The sequence below is a fragment of the Pinus tabuliformis genome, chromosome 2_2 (assembly GCF_031772625.1).
Source record: "Pinus tabuliformis cultivar Carrire ecotype Pingquan chromosome 2_2, CPIR1, whole genome shotgun sequence".
Lineage (NCBI taxonomy): Eukaryota > Viridiplantae > Streptophyta > Pinopsida > Pinales > Pinaceae > Pinus > Pinus tabuliformis.
In genome coordinates, this window is record NC_142300.1 from 180,889,291 (window position 1) to 180,910,966 (window position 21,676).

At 35.2% G+C, this 21,676-nt stretch overlaps 1 pseudogene; it reads right to left on the bottom strand.

Annotated features, from left to right (window-relative positions):
• Nucleotides 1-3,913: 3,913 nt before the first annotated feature.
• LOC149191994 (methylthioribose kinase-like) lies at nucleotides 3,914-19,749 on the bottom strand (annotated as a pseudogene).
• Nucleotides 19,750-21,676: the final 1,927 nt, after the last annotated feature.

Consider the following 21,676-nt stretch of genomic DNA (forward strand, 5'->3'; position numbering starts at 1 on the left):
CTATAATTTAAAATAGGTGCTAGTAGTGTAACCCATTTTTCAAGCTTACAATTATAATATTTTTGAAATCATGGCTTAAAAAACTGGTACCATTGGAAACAAAAAAATGTGTTACTCAAAGAACCACTTTTTAATTTTGGGGATTGATTTTTTTCTAGCAACAATATGGCTCAGGGTTGCAAAAGGTATATATATATATATATATATATATATATATATATATATATATATAAAAGCTATTGGTAGCATCACTTTTCAATGCAGGAGTTGATTCTAGTTTTTCTAAGGTAGAAATATTAGTTTTGGGCACTAGAATTATGATTTTGAAGGCATAGTTCTTGTTAGGTTTGTAACTATTTTTTAATAATCTTATTAATGATAATTATTCCCTTCTCCATGTATAGGTTGATACCTATATCTCTATATAAACACCATCATTTTTAATCGAAGGTATGATGAATATTGTAGCCTTATATTGCTCCTTGAAGTGGAAAAACAATATAAGTATGTTGTGAGATATTTTAAATTGTCACTAGCTATTTTATTGATATCCTTCTAGGTTTAGTAGAATGACACTTATTATTTAATGTATCTCAAGTTCCATATTTGTGGCTTGTATTCATTTTTTGTGATAGTAATGTTCATATAGTCGAAATTGTCAAGAAGATGTATGCAAAGAAACATAAGTTGGCCTTGTATAAAATACTTAGGGAATTAAAGTAATTCAATAATTTGATATATTTCTTATCATAATTGATATGGTTTATATATCTAATGCTAAAGTGCTTGATATTTAAATCTATGTTGAGAATCTATTTTTCTCTTTCCTCGCGTTGTCTCTTCTAAATAAAATTGAATCAAATTCCTAACAATATCGAATTTATAACACTTTCAAGACATGGATGTGCCAAAATAGAATATATAAAAATTCTAAGAAATAATATGAGTAGTGTGTGAAATGGGGGAGAGATGAAGGGAAGCACATATGTAAAAGTAAAATCACAACAAATTTATAAGCATAGTTTTCGATATATGAAGAAAGTCCAAGAAAATAGAAGCACATAGAGCATGGTATCAAAAGTTAATGAACCCAAAAATGAAAAAGTATATAAGTGACTAGAAGAAAGGGTTGACAAGAACACACAAAAGAAGTTAAAGAGTGAAAAAGATGAGCATAATAAGCTTATGACAATGAAAGATGATATCAACGTCACAAAGACATTTGATGTGCTAGAGGAAGGTGGGAGGGCACAATAAGGCTGAATGAATGGCAAGATACAAAGATAAATATTTCAAGGGGAAAATGAGGATGAAGATGTAGAAATAAATTTGAGGAGGTAAACATTAGAATAATAATATTACTTACATTATAGTTGTGTTAGTTAATCCTTGTATCCAAATTAGTTGTTGAGTTGAGGAGGGAGATCATTGAAAGTAAAACTAAGGAAGATATCAAATCTCCATGTTGGCACTTATAATTTATATATATCAATAAATTATTATCCTATAATTGAGTAATCATGTTCTATGTTGGTGTTTGATTGATTTTTCATGTGAATATAATCTCTTTCTATGTGGTGACCATTAGTTGCAAATCACTTTATAGATGGGGGAATAATGTATATTATGACCTTGACCACATCATATGATATAATAGAAAGGTTTAGTTGTGTGTGTGTGTGTGTGTGTGTGTGTGAGAGAGAGAGAGAGAGAGAGAGAGAGAGAGAGAGAAATTATAGTAAACTTATAATTATAGAAAATAAGAAGAATAAAGGAGTCAATAATTAGGAAATAAACCAAAGTAATCAAAGAGAGTGACTCAAGAGTTGAAGAAGAGGAAGACGATGAAATGGAAGAAGGTGATGTTTCATGGAAAAATATGAGGAGGTTGAAGAGAGAAATTTTTGAAGATAGGAATTTTTCTTGCTATGGTGAAATGTTGAAAGTAGAGGAATCAATGTATTGACTCAGTGAATTGGAAAGGTATTTCAAGTTTAAAAGAATGGAATATAATTAGATAATGAACTCTATTAGTGTGAAGTTGAATGGAAAAATTGTTGTTTGGTGGTATTTTTTGTAGTGAAAATAGATTTAAAAGGGGGACAAAATAATTATGTGTTGAAACAGGATGGTCATAAAATTGCGAGGGAAATTATTTCTCAATGGATTACAAAAAAAATTGCTTGATAAATTCCATAACTTGAGACAAATGCACTAGTGTAAATAAGTACATTAAATATTTTTCAAAATATGGACTCTGGAGTTGAGCCAAACACAAGCAGGATAGAGAGAAAATCGTATCTAAGTATGTGAATAATATTTTTTTTTTTAATTTTAATGATAAGTTGGAATACAATTAATTTGATAGAGGATGCATATTAGTCAATTAAAAGTACAAAAGAAACTATATTTCAACTCTAATACATAGAAAATTAATACATGATGAGGCACTATAAGTAGTGATACATGATGAGGCACTATAAGTAGAGGAAAATGTTGTAAGTTATTGTAGAAGGTGGAAGATATGCATGTAAATAAGTAATGAAAAATAGGTGATGGTGATCCCGATGGATAATGGTGTGGCTCACAACACAATATTTTATTTTGGTAGTTTTTATACAACGTTTTTCATCCTATTGATGGGGAAAATGTACTACCAACAATTAAGGGGTCTTCCCAATGTGAAGTTCCAATTAGGCCTCACACCATTTGGGATAGGATCCATATATGACATGTGGGCTTGGCTTCCACCATGTGTGTTTTAATATTGGCTATCAAATACAGAGAATTTAGTGTGAAAGAAAGTGTGAAATTCCTAGAGAATGAGGATGAAATCAACCCGCAATCAACAAACTAGTTGAACAATATACAAGAACATAAAAGAAAAACAATGAGAAAAAATTCCTTAAGAGGAATGAGTTAGCTAAGACTTGTTGAGCATACAAGCAAGAAATTACTAGAGGTCAACTGCAAATTAGTTCATAGTTAGTTACTAGCATTAGTGTGAAATAATAAAGAAAACATTCAAAGAAAACATATAAGCGATACGTATGAATTAGTTATCAACATAGAGCTAATATGAAAGCATAAATGCAGATGTTATTGAAATATCGGTTTTGTCATTATGACTAATACATGAATGCATCAAATCTATGCCAAAAACATGAAGGACATATCATTAATTATGCTAAAGTCCAAGTAAATATTCCACAAGCCTGCCAAAATCCAATAGTTTAATAATGGCTACTCATATCACCTCCAAGATAAAACTCTAGCCTCACCACCACTCAACGAAAACATTTCCAAGAGTAGAGTGCTTTCAGATTCCTAAGCATAAACAACTATATAAATTCTAATATATCTCAAGTGCTAAAAGTACCTTTGAATTAGGCATGAGGATATGTTTATGGAAAGGATGAAAGATGAAATTTCACCTTCTTCGTGAATCCTCAAATCCCCTATGACCTATTACACTTCTCAATGACTCTTTCACTTCAAATAAATTTAACAATCGTATGAGCTTTTACATGATCTTGATATTTAATATTTTATGAGAATATAATGTTCACAATATTACAAGAGGAAAATACAATGAATCAACCTTTAGGAAAATTCTTTGTGGAAGATGAAAGAAGTTATGGTTGCACTTATTTCCCCTTGAATTTGAACGATCCCTAAGGTACCTACTCAACTTTCTCATATTAATAGCTTTGTCTCAGTTAAACCATCTATATTTATAGTGGGAATATAGTTAATTTTTTGGTTGATTAGGTTACACCATGGCATCATGCTAGGATCCAAGCTAGAACCTTTGCGTGAGCTTCAACAATTCACCAATTTGAATTCTAAACCATCATGAATAATTATTGGGATGTATATTTGAAAAATTAAGAACTCAATGCTCACAATCTAATCACTTTCTTACATCTTTAATTAATTAAAAATCATCTACAAGAGCTACCCCAAAAATTCTCTTGATAATTTTTTGCAGCACCAAATCCAAGGTTATCATGGAATAGATATTTCATATACTTTTGTTGTACAAGCAATATATCCTCAATACTATTACATATAGCTTCTAAATAAGCATCACCACAATGTTCCATGTTTTCATTCCATAAAGAAGTAAACATTGCTTCAAAAGGTTCCATGTTTCTTCTACGAGTTGAACAATCCATCGTTTATAGTACTGGCATTAGTTCATAGTTTCCATGGTCATATTGTGAGAATAATGCAATAACTAAATTATCGATAAAAGCACCACTACCAAAACCAATTGGGCCATAAAAGGAAAATTCTAGATCTATAAGTTGAGTTGATTTGTAAGTCTCCTTGAATAAGATCTCATGTCCTCTCACAAAACAATAAAATGCATATTTGATTTCAATCTAAAATAACAATCATTACTTCGATTTCAGTTCAATAAATTCCAACTTCAATTGATCATCCTCCTATACATCCTTAGCATATTTATCAAGATAAAGAGAAGTGCAATGGTTGTTTGGTGCTAACATATATGGATCTAAAAATATGACTTTTTCAGTGAGTCTACACATCTCCACACTGCTAAAGAATCAAGTAGCTTAAGCCTTGTTCTATATTGTGGAAATATATAAAAGAAATCTAACATATGTTCTTCCAAAAGTGCATACTCAACACTAGGTGTTAGACCACTGTGCAAAATGATGTGTGGGGGTTCCACGTAAAACATAACAAATAGAGCCATGCAATGATCAAAGTAATAAAATTTTGGAACTTGTTTTGGGTGAAATTTGACATGGTCTTTCAAAGCTATAAATTCAAAATATGCATGTTCCTTTATCGTCAACTATGAATCCCTTGTACAATGATTATATGGGACAAACTTTCATTACTTTGAATCATATATATCATTTCATCACCACAATGACAAAAACTATACTGAGAACCTTTGGGCATAGATTGGAAATTGTTAGAACCTTTATCGAATTATAATTCTATCAAATTACTTTGAGGAAGGTGGGCATACACTACAACTGAATCGTAATGCGATATGAGAGAATGCCATGATTTGATAAGGTAATTTGTGGTCTCACAAGAGGGAAGGCAATGCAATTGGCTCTTTTTCGTGTTCAGATGAGGGCAATCATGATCTAATTAAGGGAAATTAAATGAAGGGAGGTGTGCAATCTAGTTGAATAAAGTGCAAATGAGGAGTCGCATTTTAAGAATGCAACAAAGGAGGTCACCACAGATGGTGATGAGATTAGCAATATGTTGCATGTGCCAATTGTATATATAGAAGGAATGTGGGGAAGGACTGTAAATTATGATAACAATTCACGATTATAGTGTAGTAATAGAACCATTTCTTGTGTATTTATCGCAAGATGAAAATGAATATCATGAGGGAAAGGGATGTGGATCCAAGTGTGATGTGCACCAACAATGTGTGATGAGGGTGGAAAAGGGTAATAGGGAAATCATGATCATAGATCGTACTCATGGATAGGATATAAATTTATGATGATATATTTTATTATGATTTAATATGGGGGAGGTAAACCACGATATTTTTTTCACAATCATAGATTAAGGATGGAGTGGGGTTGTAGATTAATGACGCGGTGTGCGATGGGAGGTAAATCATGGATCACAAATCACATTTTCAACCTATGATGTGACCAATAGGTTGGAGTTCCATTCTGCTCTGCTATTTTTTATAAATGGGAAGTATTGCTAGAATTCCATCCAAGTACGATGTACAATGTCTAATTCGAGAGATCTAAACTTAACTACAATGTAAATTATTCTTCCTAGCCATGACCTTCCAATCATGCTGATCCAATGGTATCAACTTTCATTTAAGAGCCACTTCTAATGGTGGTAATCCTTATTTTCCAATCATAACTCCATTCAAACCCTAAACATATATGACATACGTAAGTAAATTATTCATAACTTATTAAAATAAAACACCCTTAACATATGTAATCATGAATGGAGAAACAAGGTTCAAAAATATTTTGCAAAATTGATTGAAGGAAAATTCCTTAAACCCTAACGTATCCATAAAATGGGAATGAAGGTGAAGCAAGGTAGGCAAACATAAAAAATGTCGCTCATGAAAATATAATAAATTGTTTCTCTGATGGTACCTAAGTTATTTAAGGATTTTGACCCAGTCCAACAATGAGAATAACTATTAAAACCTCGAAAAGAAAGGGGACCAAAATTTAGATGTATAGGGTAAAATTTTTGGTTGGGGTTGTAGTGGCTACAATAGGTCCTAAACTTCCAGATCCATTTTGAGGCCCTAAAATATGTTTTTGGAAAAATAGGCACTTGAGAGCCATATATTTCCAAGTGCAACCAGAAAATGTACTTCTCGGTTAGAAATTTCCAACGGGCTACCGAGCACTCTAAACAAACATTGTATGCCAATATTATGACCCCCAAAATATAGTGTTCCAACTTACTCTTTCGAGGCCCACATGCCTTTTTGGTGTTTTATCTCCTAGGGTTAGATTTTTGGATGTTTACGGTTTTTTCATTGCTTTATGATAAAAAATCCTTGGAGCCTCATTGTAAGACAATTCAAGAAGGTTTGTAGCCATCGCATATCTTCTTAGAGATAATCTACCACCATTCAAGCTAATTTGTTTCATTCTTCATTTATATAGTTTCAAAACTTTCCATTTATTAATAGGAATCAAGTTTTAGAGTATCTCTATATTTTGGTTACAGTTTTGTATATCATTTTGTTCCCTTCATAAATTAATATTATTGATATCATAGTGGTATACTCTTTATCTATTTTTCTAAGTGTGTCCCCAATGAGTTCATGGTATAAGGAGTTGGGACTCAAACTATGTGAGCTTTTACAACACATTTCTTGATCTAGGTGCATATTGGTGGCCACCTACCTATTCCACTTGGACCCCTCACACTGTCTCTTTCATTTTTTCGATTTCCTTAATTGTAGCACAATTTACTATTTTTGGCATTTTTCGGGTCCTGAACTTCTAGAGCCATTTTGAGGCCCTAAATGACATTTTCAGGGAAAACAGAGAGACATAAAATGTCTCAAATTTAGTTACCCATTCACTTTTGGCCTCATCTTCGAGATCTTCGAAACGAGGTATTATGATAGCCAAACAAAGAGTGTATACAAAAGTTACCACCCCAGGAAGTTGATGTACCAATTTACCCCAAACGGGGCCCAAAGTTTTGGCACTTCATCTCCTAGGGTTAGGTTTTTGGATGTTTAGGGTTTTCCATTGTTTCTAAATAATGAATAGGCCTTTGAACCTCATTGTAAGATAGTTCAGAGGCATGTAGCTGCCACATCTCTTCATAGGGATAAGCTACCATCGCTCGAGCTATCTTATTTCCATTCTGTTTGTAAGCATAGTTCAATATTTTCTATTAATGAAATGAAGTGTTTTTATGCTACATCTCTGTATTTTTATTATTATATTCATAAGTTGTTTCATTCCTATTTAAGTTCGGATCAATTCTCATTGACCTCGATGACCTCCCATATTAAGTTGAAATTAAAAAAAAAGGACTCCCCTTAGCATATCCTTCTAATAAAGAAAATTAGTGGATAGATGGTATCAACCTCACTTGATTTATGTTATTTAGATTCACTCTTTTATTAATATTATATACTTAGTACTCTGGTGAGTGGTAAGATTCTCCTTCTCTAATTTTTATCTCATTTACTTTGAAAAATATTACCAACATAACAATAACCCTCAAAAGTTTTCACTTTTTTAAAGGTTGTGTTTAATAGTTGATTTTATCCTCATTTCAAAAGGTGGTGGCACTAGTACCAACTTTTTTTGGGGGTTAAAATTACATTATTTTTCAACCATGATTTTTAATGTTTCTAAAAAAAGTCTTAGAATAAAACTTTGGATTGAAAAGTAATATTGACAAAATAACTATTTTTTGGCATTAATATTACAACTTGGTTAAAACCATGGCCTTAATAATAAATTGTTGAAACCAAAACCTTTAAATAAACTCTAGAATTGAAAATAGGTGCTAGTAGTATAAAAAAAATTTCAAGGTTACAATTATAATATTTTTGAAATCATGGCTTGAAGAATTAGTGCCATTGCAAACAAAAAAAATGTTATTGAAAAAACCACTTTTTAATTTTTGGGATTGATTATTTTTAGCGACATTATGGTTCAAGTTTGCAAAAGGTATATATATATATATATATATATATATGTATATAAGCTATTAGTAGCATCACTTTTCAATTTAGGAGTTGATCTTTGTGTTTTTGATGTAGAAATATTAGTTTTAGGGGCTAGAATTATCATTTTGAAGTCGTAGTTCTTGTTAGGCTTGTAAATATGTTTTAATACAATTATTAGTAATAATATTTTCCTTCTCCATGCATTAGCATAATGTAGTATAGCTTTGTACTTATATCTTTATATAAAAACCATCACGTTTAATTAGAGGTATGACGAATATTGCAGCCTTATATTGCTCCTTGGAGTGGAAAAACAATATAATTATGTTGTGAGCTATTTCCAAATGCCACTAGCTATTGTATTGATATCCATCTAGCTTTTAGTAGCATAACACTTATTATATGATGTATCTCAAGTTCCAACTTTATGGCTTGTATTCTTTTTTTGTGATAATAATGTTCATATAGTTGAAAATGTTAAGAAGATGCATGCAAAGAAATATAAGTTGGCCTTGTATAAAATACTTGGGGAATCAAAGTAGTTCAATAATTTCGGACATTTCTTATGATAATTGATTTGGTTTATATATCTAATGCTAAATTTCTTGATTTTTATATAAATTTCAATCAAATTCCTAATAATTTTGAATTTACAGGACTTTCAAGACATGGATGTGCCAAAACAGCATAGATAAAAATTCTAATCAAGAATATGAGTAGTATATGAAAGGGAAAGAGATGAAGAGAAGCACATATGTACAAGTACAACAACAACAAATTTATTTTCATAGCTTCGGATATATGAAGAAAGTGCATGAAACTAAAAGCACATAAAGCATGGTATCAAAAATTAATGAACCCAACAATCCCAAACTATATAAGTGAGTAGAAAACAATGGATGAAAAGAACAGCAAAATAAGTTAATGAGTGCAAAAGATGGGCATAATAAGAAGATTCCAATGCAACATGATATCAATGCCACAAAGACATTTGATGTGCTAGAGGAAGGTGGGAGGCCATAATAAGGGACAATGAATAGCAAGATACAAAGATAAATATTTCAAAGGGAAGATGAAGATGAATATGTAGAAAGAAATTTTAGGAGGTAAACATTATAATAATAAGATTATTTGCAATATAGTTGTGTTAGTTAACCATTGTATCCAAATTATTTGTTGACTCGAGTAGGGAAATCATTGAAAGTCAAACTAAGGAAGAGATCAAAGCTCCATGTTGGCACTTATAATTTATATACTTTGAACATTAATACATACATAAATTATTTACCCATCATTAGGTAATCATGTTCTATGTTGTGTAAACTTAGAGAGAGAGAGAGAGAAGAATACAAGAATCAAATATTAGGAAATAAATTATTACCCCATCATAATTTGAACATTAATACATCAATAAATTATTACCCCATAATTAAGTAATCATGTTCTATGTTGTGTGTTTGTGTAAACTTAGAGAGAGAGAGGGAGGGAGAGAGAAAAGAAAAAGAATACATGGTTGAGATATTAGGAAATAAAACAAAATAATCAAAGAGAGTGAGTCAAAATTTTAAGAAGAGGAAGATGATGAAATGGAAGTAGGTGATGCATTGAAAAATGTGAGCAATTTGAAGAGAAATAAATTTTTGAAGATAAGAATCTTTCTTGCTATTTTGAAATATTAAAAGTAGAGGAATAAATGTATTGACTTAGTGAATTGGAAAGGTATTTCAAGTTTAGAATAATGGAATATCCTTAGATAATGAACTCTATTAGAGTGAAGTTGAATGGAAACATGGCTATTTCATGGGATTTTTTGTAGTGAAAATAGATTTACAAGGGAGGAGAAGATAATTATGAGTTGAAGTAGGATGGTCATAAAATTGTGAAGGAAAATATTTCTCAATGGATTACAAACAAATGTTGTTTGATAAATTCCATAACTCGAGACAAAAGGATGAGTGTTAAAAATTACATTAAAGAATTTTACAAAAAATAGAGTTGAGATAGACACAAGGAGGATAGAGAGAAAAGAGTATCTAGGTATGTGAATAATATTTGTTTTTTTATTTTGGATGATAAGTTAAAATAAAATACATTTGATAGAGGATCCATATTAGTCAATTAAATTAAAGAAAAAACTATCTTGCAACACTAATACATATAATATTGATACATGATGAGGCATTGTAAATATAGGAAGATGTTGTAATTTCTTGTAGAAAGTGGAAGAAATGCGTTTAAATAAGAAATTAAAAATAGTTGAAGGTGATCCTGATGGATACCAATGTGGCTCACAACACAATTTTATATTTTGGTTGTTTTTCTACAATTTTTTTGGTCCTATTGATGGGGTAAAATGCAGTACCAACACTTAAGGGGTCTCCCCAATGTGAAGTCCCAATTAGATCTCACTCCATTTGGGATAGGACCCACATTTGGTATGTCGGACCGACTACCACCATGTGTGTTTTACCCTTTGGTATCAAGTGCAGAGAAGTTAGTGTGAAATTCCTAGAGAATGAGGATGAAATCAACCCACAATCGATAAAATAGAAGAGCAACTTGCAATAACATAAAAGAAAAGGAAAAAAGAAAAGTATGCGTCAAGAGGAATCAGTTAGCTAAGACTAGCTGAGCATACAAACAAGAAAGTACTAGGGGTCAATTGTAAATTAGTTTATATTTAGTTAATATTTAGTTAATATTATTAGCGTGATATAAGAAAGCAAAGATTAGAAGAAAACATGTAAGCAATAGCTATGAATTAGTTCATAAACATAAAAAAAATATCAAAGCCCGCATGCAAACTTCATTGGAGTGTCAATTAGCCATTACAACCAATAGAGGAAGGCATTGGAATCTGTGCCAAAAACATGAAGAACATCTCATTAATTATGTTGCAGATCCAAGTAAATATGCCACAACCTATCAAAAATCCTATAGTGGAATGAGGGTTTCTCATATCACCTCCAAGACAAAACCCTAGCCTCACCACCACTCAGCTAAAATTTTTCTAAGAATAGAGTGCTTTGAGCTTCCTAAGCACAAACAACTATCTAAATTCTAACATAGCTAAAATGATAAAAGTCCCGTTGAATTGGTCATGAGGATACGTTTATAGAAAGTGTGAAAGGTGACCTTTCACCTTCCCTGTGACTCTTCGAATCCCCTATGACCTATTCCACTTCTCAATGACTCTTTCACTTCTAATGAATTTACATCATATGGTATTTTACATGACCTTGATATTCAATATTTTATGACAAGATAATTTTCACAATATTACAAGAGGAAATTATAATGACTCAACCTTTAGGACACTTCCTTGTGGAAGATGAAAGAAGCCATGGTTTCACCTGTTTCCCATTCAATTTGAACGAGCCCTAAGGTACCTTCTTAACTTTCTCATCTTAATAACTATGTCCCAATTCAACCATATATATTTATAATGGGAATATAATGAATTTGTTGGATGATTAGGTTGCACTGTGGCATCATGCTAGGATACAAGGTGGAACCTCTTCCCGAGATTTTGTAATTTCCCAATTTGAATTCCAACCAATCATGAATAATTATCGGGATGCATATTTGAAAAATTAAGAACTCAGTGCTCACACTCTAATCACTTACTTGCATATTTAATTGATTCAAAGTCTTCTACAAGAGATACCCCAACAATTCTCCTGATATTTTTTTGTAGCACCAAATCCAAGGATGTCACAAATATTTTGTATACCTTTGTTGTATGAGAAATATAACCTCAAGAATATTATATATAGCTTATAGATAAGAATCACCACATCGTTCCATGTTTTAATACCATAGAGAAGAAAACTTCACTTGAAAAGGTTCCATGTTTCTTCTATGAGTTGAACAATCCATTATTTATAGTCCTGAAATTGGTTCTCGTAGTTTCCATGGCCATCTTGTGATAAGAATGCAAGAATTAAATTTTCGATAAAAGCACCAATACCAAAACCAATTGGGCCATAAAATGAAAATTTTGGATCTATAACTTGATTTGTAAGTATCCATGAATAAGTTCTGATTTCCTCTCACAAAATAATAAAATGCATACTTCATTTCAATAATAAGAAAAAAAAACATTACATCGATTTCAATTTAGTAACTTACAAATTCAAATGATCATCCTCCTATACAACCTCAACATATTTGTCAACATAAGGAGAAGTGCAATGGTTGTGTGGTGCTAACATATATGGTTATGAAAATATCAATTTTTTTGTGAGCCCACACATCTCCACATTGCTAAATAATTAAGTAACTTAAGCCTTGTGCTCTATTGTGAAAGATATAAAAGAGATCTAATATATGTTCTTCCAAAAGTGGTTACTCAACACTAGTTGTTATATCTTTGTGCAAAATGATGTGTGGGGGTTCTAAGTAACACATAACAAATAGATCCATGCCACGATCAAAGTATTAAACTTTTGGAACATTTTCTGGGTGAAATTTGACATGCTCTTTCAAAGCTATAAATTCAAAATATGCATGTCCCTTTATCATCAACTATGAATCCTTATACAATGAATATATGGGACAACCTTTTTATGAGAATGTTGGTCAAAATCATTACTTGGAATCGTATATTTCATTTCATCACCACAATAACAATAACTATACTAAGAATCTTTGGAAATAAGTTTGAAATCATTCCAACCTTTATCAAGTTATAAATATGTCAAATTACTTTGAGAAAGTGGACATGCATTCCAACTGAATCGTTATGCAATGTGAGAGAATGCCATGATTTGATAAGGTAAGTTGTGGTCTAACAAGAGGGAGGGCAATGAAATTGGATCCTTTTTGTGTTCAAATGAGCGGGGTCATTATCTAATTAGGGGAAATGCAATGAAATAAGGGATGCAATCCAGTTGAATAAGGTGCAACTAAGGAGTTGCAATTTAAGAATGGGATGGAGGAGGTCGCCATAGATGGTGATGCAATTAGAGATATGTTGTAGTCGCTAATCATATATATAGAAGGAATGTGGGGAAGGATTGTAAATTGTGGTTACAGTTCATGATTTCAGGGTAGCAATAGAGCCATCTCTTGTGTCTTGATCACAAACCAAAAATGCAGCTCATGAGGAAAAGGGATGTGGATCCAAGTGTGATGTGCATCAACAATGTGTGATGAGGGTGGAAAATGGTAAGAGATAAATAATGACCACAAATCGTACTCATGGGTAGGATATAAAATTATTATGATATATATGATTATGATTTGTGATGGGGAAGATAAACGATGATATTTTTTGCACCATCATAGATTAAGGATGTGGTGGGATTGCACATTAATGACACAATGTGCGATGGGAGACAAATCATGGATCATAAATGAAATTTTCCACATGTGATGAGACCAACAGATTAGAGTTCCCTTCTACTCTATATTTTTTTATAAATGGGATGTATTTTCTAGAATTCCATCCTCTATAACTCTGATCTTACACACTCATGATATGAATCTATCATCTAAGCATAGTGCACACTGTCTAATCTATGACTTACACAATCAATCGCTCAACTAGTTGATGTAAATCTATGCACACCTACAACACTCATGGTCACACCTCATCATCTAAACTATCTAAGCTCTTCTCTATAAAATGCATGGCATATAAAACTAGTTCCCTCAATGCTCCAACTTAGACCATAATAGAACCACTATGCCTTTATTAATTATGTTTAAATTATTGTACCCTTTGATGACCAAATCAAAGCGTTAACTAAATCTTTTATTAAGGTGGTCCACGAGCGATGTGAATCAAACTGACACCATTGAATTGATGTGACAATGCACTTAGGCCAAAATATGATATTTTAATATTTCCATATGTATCCATAAATAATTTTTTTGGCTTCAATTCTCTGTGGTAGACACCTCTAAAATATCTTTTTTTTTTCTAAATATGACTAATTCTATTAATGTAACAAAAAATAATACATGGAGGCACCGGCCACTTCAGAACCTATCTCAGATTTTACCATGTTTTAACAAACAATACCTCAAAATGACTACCCTCATTGGGGAAACCAGTCCAAAACTCGAGAAGTGTGCTGCACACATAGGTGAACCAGCCTGTAATAGCATTGTTGAATAGTTTTTTGAACAAAACAACAAAATTGACAACAATTACAACAACAAACATTAGAAAATACCCCTAAGTTGGTGATCGGGTGCTCAAAGAAACTTGAAATAAACCTTGGCCTGCTAGGTGTCATTAGGTGGTAGAGGTTCCTCCACAATTAGACACCTGTAAGCCTCTAAGTCATCTTCATTATGTTTTTTCTCACTCGTTGTTACTTCCATATTCTTATTTCTTCCTGGAGTATTGTGTCTCAGAGCTGGGTCCATTCGGTTCACAACTTCACCATGTGTTCTGCAAGTCCCAAAGCTACTATCAGGAGTTTTCCTTCTGCTGGTGTCAGTCCTTTCCAAAATGAAGTGAGTCGGGATAACAAAGCTTTGTGGCTCCTCTCACAAAGAAACATAAATGGTAGCGATAATGCACGGGCGCTCCAGCGTGCAACGAAACTGAAACTGGGTAGAATGGCAAGGTTGCATCGTCAGGACAGAGGAATCAGGAGGTTAATGAGCGTCTGCAACATGCCCAGAGCCGGTTGTGTGAGCACGCCCCCTACCACTGCACGTGGCGGGATACCGATCCATGAAGTGATCCTCTGTCAAGGGAGAGGAGGAATCCGAAGGAATAGAGTTAGGGAGTGACATCAAGGGAGGGCAAGTTGCTCTGCCTCTGCTGCTGCCCCTTCTACATCGCAACCTGTGCTGCAAACGAGGCATATTTTCCTGGTTGGAGTTGGTTCGATAAGTGTTAGGAGGAGTAGAACGAGGGATAGAATGGCCAATGGGAGCAGGAGAATGGGGAATTTGAAGTTTAGAAGTAGAATTCAGGGCTGAAGCAGCAAAGCATATTATTCATGAAGTGGACACCTTCAACCATTTCAATACAGCAGAGGATCTAGTACCTTCTCCCCATTGTCGTGCACGAGCTTGGCTCTGTAGCAGTGAGGAGGCAGTTACAATTCAAAGGAGGCATAACAAGGGGAAGGTGGTTCGAAATCACCATCTTATGGATCAAAGTGAGGTTTCCTTGGCTTTCACACAGCATTAAAATGCCATTAATTATGGCAGTGGGCTTCTGGCTGGAAGTGTGGGTGGCCATGTGGCCGCGGCACTTTCCAGCCCAGATTTTTTGCATTGTACCAATGTGATTAATCACCCGCATCTGGGAGTGTTGCATATTTTTGCACCAGACCGATGCATTCCTGCAAATGAGAGCTGTTATTTAAAATGTCAAGCAAGCCCGCGGTAAGAACTCATTCATTATCCACCCCCAGATTTGCCAGGAGATCCACCACTTTATTGCCTTCCCTTTTGATATGTTGGAATGTGATTGCTCTATTGGTTAAGAGCCATTTTTATATGAGCTCTAAATGAGCCGCTAGTCTCCAGCTGTTGGCTACTTTGTGGGCAAGTGTTCCTTGAAGAATTTGATTGGCTATGGCGATGAGGATGTGTGAGTCTCCTTAAATTATTATAGGGAAAAAACCATGCTACTGAGCCAAGCACAGTCCCTACAATAGTCCTTCTAGTTCCGCTGAGTTGTTTATGTCCCAACCTTTTGATCCATAGAATATCAAGAGTGGTTTGCTTCCATGATCCCTGAAGATTCCTCCATAGCCTACCATGCCTGGGTTGCCTTTGGAGGCTCCATCAAAATTTAATTGTATCATTCCTTGGGAAGGAGGTTGCCATTAAATTGGAGCTTTGGAATTGTGCGAGAGGTTGCTAGGGTGCTCATGAGTTTAGGAAATCCAAAGATGCCAATTCTTCCATATGTTCTTCTCCTGAGGTAGGGTAGGTAAGTCCTCCTCATGCCAATTTTGAAGAGCCAAGGTTTCCTTAAGGTTGTTGCAAAAATTATTCCATATGGTATCTAGAGTAGTGCATTGATTCTTAAATATGCGCCTATTTCTTTCTTTCTATAAAGTCCAAACAAGTAGGCCCAGAATAATTTTCCATAGAGAGTTTAGCAACCTGCTCTTGTAAGGATCAATTATCCAGTTTCAAATGGTGTTTGTAATATTCTCTGTTACTCTACCCCTTTTTTGACATCTGAATTCAAATTTTTCCCATAGTTTATTGGCAAGGTGGCATGTGTCCATGAGATGCTGTATTGTCTCTTCCTGTTGGTTGCAATTGGGGCATCTAGAGGGCCCATGGAAGCTTTTCTTCCTTAGATTGTCCCAGGTGAGAATTCTTTTTTGACATAGCAGCTAGAGAAACGTTGAGACCTTGGGCCAAATAACCGGAGACCAGATTTTGTCCCACATTGGATCTTTTCCATCTTGATAGCCAATCAAGAGGTTGTATGCTTCCTTTGTAGTAAAAGTCCCACGTGGTGTATACCCCCATCTCAGAATATCCTTCTTGTCTGAGAATCAGATTTTTCTATTCGTGAGTTCTGTGTCAAGCTCATTGTGGATTTTCTCTATTCCTTGTCGGATTATTTGTGCTGCTTTTAGCCATTGTCTATATCCCTGATTGAGGGCTGGAGTCTAGTGCTGATTGAATTTTTCCTCCTAATGCTGTGCCCAATCCTCTGTATGTGGAAGTATAAACAAATTGCTGAGCCGTGGTCTTTGATGCCAAGAGTCAACCCAGAAACGAGCATTACCGCCATCTCTGATTTCCCAGAAACTGTGCTTTTGTATCATGTTGCTATGTTGTCTTGCTGCATTCCAGATTAGGGAGCCCTTTTTAGTGGGAAGAAGTCTGATTAATTCATCTGGCGGTCTGTTATTTGCATATTTGGCAGTCCATAGTGTTGCCCACGGTGTGTGTGGAGCTGAGAGACATTTCCACCATATCCTTGCTCCCATAACAACATTGCTATGTTGAGGATCTCGGAGACCCATCCCTCCATATTTTTTAGGAAGGCAAACTATGGTCCATTTAACCAATGCCCATTTTCTATTTTGGCCTAAGGATCCCCATAGAAAGTTACGTTGTAAATTTTTTATTCTTTTAAGCACCCACTTTGGTGCTGCTAAGATAGAGAAAAGATATAGAGGCATCGATTGTAAGACGGCCTTAACCAACACCATATGACTAGCCATATTAAGGGCTCTATAAGTCCAGGAAGAAAGGCGGGCTTCAAGCTTTTCGAGGAGAAAATGCCATGAGGCATGTTTAATAGCTGAATCAGTCAAAGGGGTGCCTAAATACTTTGAGGGTAAGGAGGCTTTAGAAAATCTGAGGATGCGAGATATAGAGGATTGAGTGGAGGGGGGAGTGTGAAAAAAGAAAATTTGGGATTTTGCAGTGTTGATGCTGGCTCCAGATGCTTCCAAATATTCATCAAGTAGGGATTTAAATTTAAATGCTTCTTGAACTGAAGGGTGCCCAAACAACATGTTGTCATCTACAAACTGTTGATGAGTGATGGCTGGGGATTCATGGAGTGAGATGCCTCTGAGCTGCTAAGTTTGAAGAGCATTCTTAATTAGACGTCCTAGCCTTTCAGCCATTAACACAAAAAGAAAGGGAGAGAGAGGGTCTCCTTTGCAAATGCCTCTAGAGGGGTGGAAAGGTCGAGAGGGAATGCCATTTACTAAAATGGAGAAAAAAGTAGAGGAGACCAGATTCATTACCCATCTGACCTAGGGTGGAGAGAAACCAAAGGCAGATAGCATTATTTGCACGTATATCCAGCTTAATTTGTCAAAAGATTTTTAGAGATCAATTTTGAGAAGCATACCTGCTTTTTTGCTGCACTTTAAAGAATGAATAACCTCATGTGTGAGGATGATGCCATTAATTTTCTATCCTTCTACGTATCCCGATTGTTCTGGCCATATTAGCAAGGGAAGCAACGGTTTCAAATGGGATGCTATGACTTTGGATATGACTTTGTAGATAACATTGCAGAGAGATATTGGCCTGAATTTGTCCGAAGTTATAGAATTTTGTTCTTTAGGTATGAGTGCAATAAAGGTGGCATTTAGAGATGGAAGCAACCAATGCAAAGTTCTAGATTTTTCCACAACTTGCCAGACATCCATATTGATGAGATCCAAGAATTTATGAAAGAAGTTGGAGGTAAATCCATCTGGTCCCGAAGCTTTCCCCTCTTTGAGTTGATTCACTGTTGTTTCAACTTCTTGTATAGTAACCAGTTTAAGGAGTAATTGATTATGTTCTTCCGTTATGATTTTAGGGATATGCTGGAGAATCTGTTCTATTGTTGGTTGTTTGTTGATTTGTGGTTACTAATGAAAATTTTTAAAATGTTGGAGTAACTCTCTTTCAATATCATCATGTTCTTCCATCATTTATCCCTTCTGATTCTAAATTTGTGTGATGTTGTTGTGCATTCTTCTTTGTATGGTGGTGCGGTGAAAGAATTTCGTGTTCCGCTCTCCCTCTTTTAGCCATTTTACTCTGGATTTCTGCTTCCAAAGGATCTCTTCTTTCTTTCTTCTTTCATCCAGTTGATTATGAAGGTTCCGTTATTTTTCAAGCAAGGCTTCTATTCTTCCTGCAATAATTATTTTTTGCTGAATTTCCATCATTTCTTGTGCTAGAGCTCTTTGGGCTTGAAAGATATTTCCAAAGGTCATTTGATTCCATTGCTTGATATGTGCTTTGAGATGTTTGAGCTGTTGTTGAAGTTGATACATTTTTTATCCTTCTGGGGGTATGAAACTTTTCCAAATGGAGAGGACCATATTACTGAATTCCAGGTGGGTAAGCCAAAATGCTTCAAAATGGAAGGGTCTCCTTGTGGAGTTGCCAGGTCTTTGCCATTGCAGAGATATGGGCCAGTGATCTGACCCAGAAAGAGGCAATATTGAGGCAGTAAAATCTCCTCCTACATGAATTGCATTATCAGATAACAAGAAGCAATCCAACCGCGAGGCTATTTGCTGCGAGCCTGATCTTTTATTGTTCCAGGTGTACATTCCATTGTTAAAAGGTAGATCAATGAGCCAGTTATTTTGTATGAAGTCCTTGAAGTGGCTACTTTCCATTTCTAGTCTGACCCGGCCTCCATTCTTTTCTTCAAGTTTAGTGATCATATTGAAGTCCCCCCCTGTAATCCAAAGAGGATGGGCTCTGGTGGAGTTGATACTTGCAATTGTGTTCAACAATGCCAATTTGTTCGTAGCATCCTGAGGGAAATAGACATTGGTTAGATGTCCATGAATATTGGTCCTAATAATATGAAAAGTTGCTTGAATGAGATTATGATTCACATGAAAATCAGTGAGCGAAATAGCTTGTGTATCCCATGCTATTTCCAGTCCCCCTGAGGCTCCCGAAGCGTCCACTGCTACTGACTGGCTTCCTAGCCAGGCTTTTGAGAGAATGGTGTTGAGGGTATTACTATTACATTTTGTCTCTTCCATGAAGAAAATTTGAGGTTTCTCCTGCTGTATCATGTTTTTGATCATTTTGTACTTCACATGGCTGTTTAACCCTCTTAAGTTCCATGATGTGAGCTTCATGGTTCAATATTGGGTAACAGCTTGCAGTACTTTGTTAACTTGGAATATCTTCCTGAATCCACTGACATTTCCCCAATGATGATGGTTCTTTGCAGATTTGTCTTTCTTCCTCATTTCTTGGTATCTTTGGGAAGGTTTTTCCCATCCCATTGACTGCCCGATTGGATCCCTAAAGTTTGTTGCTGGTGTGATCTAGAAAGGATTACCTCCAAACTTTCTAGTTGTCTATCTGGGATTTTATCAAACTCTTTCCTTTTGCAAGCTTGCTCAAGGCTGAATATATCCATATCCCTAATGTCAATACTTTCAGGCTCCTCTTCCATATGTTTGGGCTCGTTGCTTCCTGCTACTAAGTCATTTGAATGAATTGGTTCTTGGAGAAAGATATCCATTTCCACTCCATTGTACCTCGATTCAGATTCCTTAGTGGGATTGGATGTTGGGCTTATCAAGGTCTGAGGTGGCTTCAAGTCTTTCCTTGTGGCTGAGGGCTATATTACCAAAGATTGCTTGAGTATATCTTTGGTGTGGGTAGTGGGTTCAGAGTCATTCAAAGTTGATTGAGCTAAGATATCAAAGTTGTTGCTAGTGGAGGGTATGGTTGAGTTGGCTGTGGGATTTTTGGATCCCGAAGCGGGCTTTTTGTGGTGCTTTTTATGGGTGTTGACTTTAGTAAATCCTTCCTCATCAGTTTTTTCTAAGGTGGTATTGGTTTTGGGGGTTGCATTTAGGGGGCAGTCATGGAAAAGATGACCATGCGCATGGCATTTTCTACATCGAAAAGGAACATGTTCATAGTCTATAGGCTGAATCCATTCAAAATCATCATGATATAGACTTACCGAGTCTGGGAGTGCCTTGTCTAGATGCATGTAGACACAGATGCGAGCATAGGAAGTATACCTTCTTAGTTTCATTTCTTCGGCTATCTTTATGAAGTCACCCAGACCATTTCTAATTTCTTTTAGTGATTCTTCATCCCAGTACTCCAATGGAAGGGAATACAATCGAATCCAAATAGGCACCCAACTGAAATCCTCTCTGTCTGAATTGAATCTTTCTATCTAGTCTCTAAGATACAAGCTCACGGAGTTGAAGAAGTAGGGGCTATCATCTAGGATTCTGTTACGATCTTCTATGTAGTTGAAGACAACCTTAAGGAAACCTTTAGGCCTGAGCTACAGGGTGACATGTCCTTTCGGTTTCCATTTGGCTATAACCCATCCCTACAGGGCTTTCTCTCTTGGCCAAAAGCTGATAAATTTCCCTATAAGAGCGTGGTCCTTCATAAATTGGATTTGGGCATTGATCCGGTGACCAGGTAGTTCTATCTTGGGTCGCTCTACTGCAATAGGTTTTCAGGTGGTCGAGGTAGCTTTGGGGATCGCTCTGTTCAATTTTGGATTGTCTTGCTGCTGAGTTTGAGGCAGTGCCTCCATGTCATGTGGTGATTTCTATTTCCCTTGCTCTTCTGGGTTAGTCTACTTTCTAGTGTTGTTAGGCTATACCATGTCAAAATTCCTTTCAGTCCTATTGCTAATCCATATCGCGCTGTTGCCGCTAGGGGGGAGGCACCGAGTACCCCCCTGGGAGGGGATCCATGGGAGTGGATCTGATTGCTAAGTAGTGTTGTTACCAGAGATACTAAGTTTCTGTAGTTCTGTCGTTGTTAAGAGTGACTCAGATGCTACAGAGCTTACCAAAAACCCTAAGCTGCCATGAATTGTAGTGTACACCCAATCCTGACACCTCTAAAATATCATTATAAGTTGTTGGATGTATTTCATTGCTTTATCTTCCTTCAATCTTCCATAATTAACTATCTTCTCAAAAAAATATCTTAAAGGTACAAACTCAAGTACAATTTAAATTTGTATTCCTACCCATGACCTTCCAATCCTTTTGATCCAGTGGCATCAACTTTATT